Raw genomic sequence first — 8086 nt, 5'->3', positions numbered from 1 at the left:
TCCCTTTAGCTCCTTGGGTGCTTTCTCTAGCTCCTCCATTGGGAGCCCTGTGATCCATCCATTAGCTGACTGTGAGCATCCACTTCTGTGTTTGCTAGGCCCCGGCATAGTCTCACAAGAGACAGCTACATCTGGGTCCTTTCGATAAAATCTTGCTAGTGTATGCAATGGTGTCAGCGTTTGGATGCTGATTATGGGGTGGATCCCTGGATATGGCAGTCTCTACATGGTCCATCCGTTCATCTCAGCTCCAAACTTTGTCTCTGTAACTCCTTCCACGGGTGTTTTGTTCCCACTTCTAAGGAGGGGCATAGTGTCCACATTTCAGTCTTCATTTTTCTTGAGTTTCATGTGTTTAGGAAATTGTATCTTATATCTTGGGTATCCTAGGTTTGGGGCTAATATCTACTTATCAGTGAGTACATATTGTGTGAGATCCTTTGTGAATGTGTTACCTCACTCAAGATGATGCCCTCCAGGTCCATCCATTTGGCTAGGAATTTCATAAATTCATTCTTTTTAATAGCTGAGTAGTACTCCATTGTGTAGATGTACCACATTTTCTGTATCCATTCCTCTGTTGAGGGGCATCTGGGTTCTTTCCAGCTTCTGGCTATTATAAATAAGGCTGCTATGAACATAGTGGAGCATGTGTCCTTCTTACCAGTTGGGGCATCTTCTGGATATATGCCCAGGAGAGGTATTGCTGGATCCTCCGGTAGTACTATGTCCAATTTTCTGAGGAACCGCCAGACTGATTTCCAGAGTGGTTGTACAAGCCTGCAATCCCACCAACAATGGAGGAGTGTTCCTCTTTCTCCACATCCTCACCAGCATCTGCATCAAAACGTTATTCTATCATCACCATGAAGGCTTCATCCCAGGGATGCAGGGATGGTTTAATATATGCAAATCCATCAATGTAATCCACTCTATGAATAAATTCAAAGACAAGAACCACATGATCATCTCGTTAGATGCTGAGGAAGTCTTTGACAAAATCCACAACTCCTTCATGGTAAAAGTCTTGGAAAGATCATGAATTTAAGGCTCATACCTAAACATAATAAAAGCAATGTACAGCAAACCAGTAGCGAACATCAAACTAAATGGAGAGAAACTCGAAGCAATCCCACTAAAATCAAGGAGTAGACATGGCTGCCCACTTTCTCCCTACCTATTCAATATAGTACTTGAAATCCTAGCCAGAGCAATTCTTTAGCAAAAGGAGAGCAAGGGGATACAAATTGGAATGGAAGAAGTCAAAATATCACTATTTGCAGATGATATGATAGTATATATAAGTGACCCTGAAAATTCCACCAGAGAACTCTAAAACCTAATAAATAGCTTCAGTGCAGTAGCTGGATAGAAAATTAACTCAAAAAAAAAAATCAATGGCCTTTCTCTACACAAAGGATAAAGGGCTTAGAAAGAAATTAGAGAAACAACACCCTTCACAATAATCACAAATAATATAAAAAACCTTGGTGTGACTCTAACTAAGGAAGTGAAAGATCTGTATGATAAAAACTTCAAGTCTCTGAAGAAAGAAATTGAAGAAGATCTCAGAAGATGGAAAGATCTTCCATGCTCATAAATTGGCAAGATCAATATAGAAAAAAATGGCTATCCTGCTGAAAGTAATCTAGAGATTCAATGCAATCCCCATCAAAATTCGAACTCAATTCTTAACTAAGTTAGAAAGGGGAATTTGCAAATTCATCTGGAATAACAAAAACCCTGGGATAGCAAAAACTATTCTCAACAAAAAAGAACCTCTGTTGGAATCACAGTGCATGACCTCAAGCTGTACTACAGAGCAATTCTGTTAAAAACTGCACAGTACTGGTACAGCAACAGACAAGTTGATCAGTGGAATAGAATTAAAGACTCAGAAAGGAATCCACACACCTATGGTCTCTTGATCTTTGACAAGGGAGTTAAAGCTTCCATTGGAAAAATGACAACATTTACAACAAAAGGTGCTGGCACAACTGTAGGTTATCATGTAGAAGAATGCGAGTTGATCCATTCTTATCTCCTTGTAGAACCTCAAGTCTAAGTGGATCAATGACCTCCACATAAAACCAAAGAAACTGAAATTTATAGAAGAAAATAAGGGAAAAGCCTCAAAGATATGGGCAGAGGGGAAAAATTCCTAAACAGAAGAGCAATGGCTTGTGCTGTAAGATGAAGAACTGACAAATGGGACCTCATAAATTGCAAAGCTTCTATAAGGCAAATGACACTGTCAATAAGACAAAAATTCCAATAAAAGATTGGGAAAGGATTGTTACCAATCCTATAGCTTGTGCTGTGAGATTAAGATTGACAAATGTGTCATCATAAAATTGCAAAGCAAAAGACACTGCCAATAAGACAAAAAGTCCTCCAATGGATTGGGAAAGGATTTTTACCAATCCTAAATCTGATATGGGACTAATATCCAATACATACAAAGATCTCAAGAAACTAGACTCCAGAAATTCAAATAACTCCATTAAAAAATGGGGAACAGAGCTAAATAAAGAATTTTCAACTGAGGAATACCAACGGGCTGAGAAGCACCTGAAAAAATGTTCAACATACTTAGTCATCAGGGAAATACAAATCAAAACAACCTTGAGATTCCACCTCACAGCAGTCAGAATGGGTAAGATCAAAAAAGTCATGTGAGAGCAGATGCTAGCGAGGATGTGGAGAAAGAGGAACACTCCTCCATTGCTGGTGGGATTTTAGCTTGTACAACCACTCTGGAAGTCAGTTCTACCAGAATATCTAGCTATTCCTCTCCTGGGCATATACCCAGAAGATGTTTCAACTGGTAATAAGGACACATGCTCCACTATGTTCATAGAAGCCTTATTTTTAATAGCCAAAAGCTGGAAAGAACCCAGATGTTCCTCAACAGAGGAATGGATAAAGAAAATATCATACATTTACACAATGGAGTACTACTCAGCTATTAAAAAACAATGAATTTATGAAATTCTTGGGCAAATGTATGTATCTGGAGGATATCATCCTGAGTGAGGTAACCCAATCACAAAAGAAGTCACTAGATATGCACTCACTGATAAATGAATATTAGCCTAGAAACTTAGAACACCGAGATACAATTTGCAGAACACAAGAAAATCAAGAAGAAGGAAAGCCAACATGTGGTTACTTCATTCCTTTTTAGTATAGGGAACAAAATACCCATGAAAGGAGTTATAGAGACAAAGTTTGGAGCTAAGACGAAAGGATGGATTATACAGAGAGGACCCTGCCCGGGCATCCATCCCAAGCCATTAAACCCAGACACTATTGTATATGCCAAAAAGATTTTCCTGAAGGGACCCTGATATAGCTATTTCATAGGAGGCTCTTCTAATGCCTGACAAATACAGAAGTGGATGCTCACAGTCATCTATAGAATGGAACACAGGGCGCCCAATGAAGGAGCTAGAAAAAGTACCCAAGTAGCTAAAGTAGCCTGCAAACCTATAGGTGGAAAAACAATATGAACTAACCAGTAACCCCAGAGATCGTGTCTCTAGCTGCATATGTAGCAGAAGATGGACTAGTTGGCCCTCATTGGGAAGAGAGACCCCTTGGTCTTGCAAACTTTATATGCCCCGGTACAGGGGAATGCCAGAGCCAAGAAATGGGAGTAGGTTGGTAGTTGACCAGGGCAGGGGAGGGTACAGGGAACTTTCGGGATAGCATTTGAAATGTAAATAAAGAAAATATCTAATAAAATTTAAAAAAAGAAATTAAAGACTTTAGAGTTTAATGAAAATGAAGCATAACCAAAATATGGGACACAATGAAAGCAATCCTGAGAGGAAAACTCATACCTCTGAGTGCCTCCAAAAAAATAATCTAGAGAGAGCATACATTAGCAGCTTGCCTACACATATATATGCTCTAGAACAAAAGGAAGCAAATTCACCCAAGAGAATCTGATGGCAGGAAATAATCAAACTTAGGGCTGAAATCAAGCCAGTGGCAACAAAAAGCACTATTCAAAGAACCAAAACCAGGAGGTGATTTATTCAGAAAATCAACATGATAGATAAACCATTATTAGACTCACTAGAGGGCAGATGGACAGTATCCTTATTACCAAAATCAGAAATGTAAAGGAAGAAATAACAACAGGAACTGAGGAATTCCAAAACATCATCAGATCCTACTACAAAAGGCTATACTCAACAAAACTGGACAACCTAAGATGAAATGGACAAATTTCTAGACAGATAACAAGTATGAAAGTTAAATCAGGATCAGATTAAAAATCTAAGCAGTCCCATATCCCCTAAAGAAATTGAAGTAGTCATTAATAGTGTCCCAACCAAAAAAAAAAAAAAAAAAAAAAAAAAAAAAAAAAGCCCAGGAACAAATGGGTTTAGTGCAGAGTTCTATCAGACTCTCAAAGAAGACCTAATTCCAATTCTCCTCAACTAGTCCACAAAGTAGAGACAGAAGATAATTTACCCAATTCTTTCTATGAAGCCACAATTACTCTGATAGCTAAACCACATTAAGACCCAGCAAAGAGAAATTCAGACCAATTTCCCTTATGAATATTGATGCAAAAATACTCAATAAAATTCTTGCAAACAGAATCTAAGAACGCATCAAAATGATCATCCATCATAATCATTTAGGCTTCATCCCAGGGATGCAGGGATAGTTGAATATACAGAAATACATAAACGTAATCCACTATATAAACAAACTCAAAGACAAAAAACCCATGATCATCTTGTTATATGCTGAGAAAGCATTTGACAATATCCAATATCCATTCACCATAAAAGTCTTGGAAAGATCAGGAATTTAAGGCCAATACCTAAACATAATAAAAGCAATATACAGCACACAAGTACACAACATCAAACTAAATGTAAAGAAACTTGAAGGAATCCCACTAAAATCAAGGACTAGACAAGGCTGCCCACTTTCTCCCTACCTATTCAATATAGTACTTGATGTCATATATAGAGCAATTAGACAACAAAAGGAGGTCAAGGGGATACCTATTGGAAAGGAAGAAGTCATAATATTAATATTTGCCAATGAAATGATACTATATTTAAATGATCCTAAAAATTCTTCCAGAGAACTCTCAACCTGATAAACGGCTTCAGTGTAGCATCTGGATATAAGATTACCACAAACAAATCAGTGTCCTTTCTTTAGGCAAAAGATATATAGGCTGAGAAAGAAATTAGGGAAACTATGCCCCTCACAATAGTCACAAATAATATAAAATAACTTGGTGTGACTCTAACTAAGGAAGTGAAAGATCTGTATAAGAACTTCAAGTCTCTGAAGAAAGGAGTCAAAGAAGATCTCAGAAAATGGAAAGATCTCCCATGCTCATGATTTTGCAGGATTAATATAGTAAAAATGGCCATGATGTCGAAAGCAACCTATAGATTTTATGCAACTCACATCAAAATTCCAACCCAATTCTTCATGTAGTTAGAAAGGGCAATTTGCAAATTCATCTGGAATAACAAAAAGCCTAGGAGAGCAAAAACTGTTCTCAACAGTAAAAGAACTTCTGGTAAAATCACCATGCATGATCTCAAACTGTACTACAGAGTAATTCTGATGAAAACTGCATGCTACTGGCATAGCAAAAAACAGGTAGATCAATGGAATAGAATTGAAGACCCAGAAATGAACCCACATACCTATGGTCACTTGATCTTTAAAAAAGGAGGTAAAACTGGAAAAAAAGACAATATTTTCAACAAATGATGCTGGCTTAACTGGCGGTTATCATGTAGAAGAATGCAAATTGATCCATTCTTATCTCCTTGTACAAAGCTCAAGTCTAAGTAGATCAAAGAACACCACATAAAACCAGAGACACTGTAACTTGTAAAAGGGAAAGTTGGGAAAAGCCTTGGAGATATGGGCACAGGGGGGAAATTCCTGAACCGAACACCAATGGCTTGTTCTCTAAGATCCAGAATCAATAAATGGGACCTTAAAAAATTTGCAAAGCTCTGTAAGGCAAAAGATACTCTCAATAAAACAAAAAGGCCACCAACAGATTGTGAAAGGATCTTTACCAATCCTAAATCAGATAGGGGACTAATATCCAATATATTTAGAGAGAGAACTCAAGAAGATGGACTCCAGAAAATCAAATAACACTATTAAAATTGGCCTACAGAGCTACACAAAGAATTCTCAACTGAGGAATACCGAATGGCTAAGAAGCACCTGAAAAAATGTTCAGCATCCTTAATCATCAGTGAAATGCAAATAAAAGAACCCTGAGATTTCACCTCACACCAGTCAGATGATTAAAAAGTCATAAGATTAAAAATTCAGGTAACAACAGATGCTGGCAAGGATTTGGGTGGAGAAAGAGGAACACTCCTCCATTGTTGGTGGGATTGCAAGCTGGTACAACAATTCTGGAAATCAGTCTGGAGGTTCCTCAGAAAACTGGACATAGTACTACCGGAAGATCCAGCAAATCTTCTCCTGGGCATATACTCAGAAGATGTTCTAAATTGTAATAAGGACACATGTTCCACTATGTTCATAGCAGCCTTATTTATAATAGCCAGAAGCTGAAAAAAACCCATATGTCCCTCAACAGAGGAATGGATACAGAAAATGTGGTACATTTACACAATGGAGTACTACTCATCTATCAAAAACAATGAATTTATGAAATTCTTAGGCAAATAGATGGATTTGGGGATATCATCATGAGTGAGGTAACCCAATCACAAAATAACACACGTAATATTCACTCACTGATAAGTGGATATTAGCCCAGAAACTTAGAATACCCAAGATACATTGTGCAAAAGACATGAAACTCAAGAAGGAAGACCATAGTGTGGATAATTTGTTCCTTCTTAGAAGGGGGAATAAAATACCCATGGAAGGAGTTACAGAGACAAAATTCAGAGCTGAGACAGAAGGTAGGACCATCCAGTCTGCCCCCCCCCCAGAGATCCATCCCATAAACAACCACCAAACCCAGTCAGTATTGCGTATGCCAGCAAGATTTTGCTGATAGGACCCTGATATAGCTATCTCTTGTGAGGCTGTGCCAGTGCCTGAAAAATACAGAAGTATATGCTCACAGTCATCTATTTGATGGAATAGAGGGCCCCCAATAAAGGAGCTTGAGAAAGTGCCTAAGGAACCAAAGGGGTCTGCAATCCTATAGATGTGCAACAATATGAACTAACCAGTACCCCACAGAGCTTTTGTCTGTAGTTGAATATGTAGCAGTGGATGGCCTAGAAGGCCATCAATGGGAGGAGATGCCCTTGGTCTTGCAAAGATTATATGTCCCATTACAAGGGAATGCCAGGGCCAGGAAGCAGGATTGGGTTGGTTGGGGAGCAGTGCAGGTGGAGGGTATAGGGAACTTTCAGAAAGGAAACTAGGAAAGGGGATAGCATTTGAAATGTAATGAAGCATATATAATATAAATGTACTAAACAGTCAGTATAACTAAAAGTCACTTTTTAGAGTGTATTCCTGGGCAGAAAATAACAAACATCTGATTCTATATTATGATAAATTTAACCTTGGTTATGGTAAATGCAATGAGTACATACAACAGGTTTCTCTAGGTGTGGCATCTAAAAGTTAAACTGGATGTCTTGTACACAATTTTGGCACTCTTAGAGCAGTGCTGGAGCTTCTCATCCCACTGCTTGAAGTTGCCAAATTGTTAGCTGCAGGTACTGTGGCTACTAGAAAATGTTCCTGCAGCTCAGCTTGCTCACCAATCAGGAATACCAGCTGTTCGGCAGCTTGTGTACCAAGACAGAGCTCTGCAATTCCTAGCAGGAACACTGCCACCAGCATCCCAGAGATTTCTGTCATCCATGAAGGAAGCTTCAAATAGTTAAGGATCCTCTCCGCAGTTTTGATTGAGTTTTAGTTTTATTCATGAAAATTTCTTTGCATTTTTATCATTCCCTCATTAGTATTCCAGTAGGTAATGAGAATATCCTTTATATTTTCTTGAACCTTCATTTTATTCCATTGCAGTTATATTGGTACAATTTTCATTGTTTATAAGACTGTCAATTAGTATTAATGT

The sequence above is a fragment of the Mus musculus genome, chromosome X (genome assembly GCF_000001635.26).
Source record: "Mus musculus strain C57BL/6J chromosome X, GRCm38.p6 C57BL/6J".
Classification (NCBI taxonomy): Eukaryota; Metazoa; Chordata; class Mammalia; order Rodentia; family Muridae; genus Mus; species Mus musculus.
The sequence above is the reverse complement of the archived record's forward strand: the minus strand, read 5'-3'. Positions refer to the sequence as shown.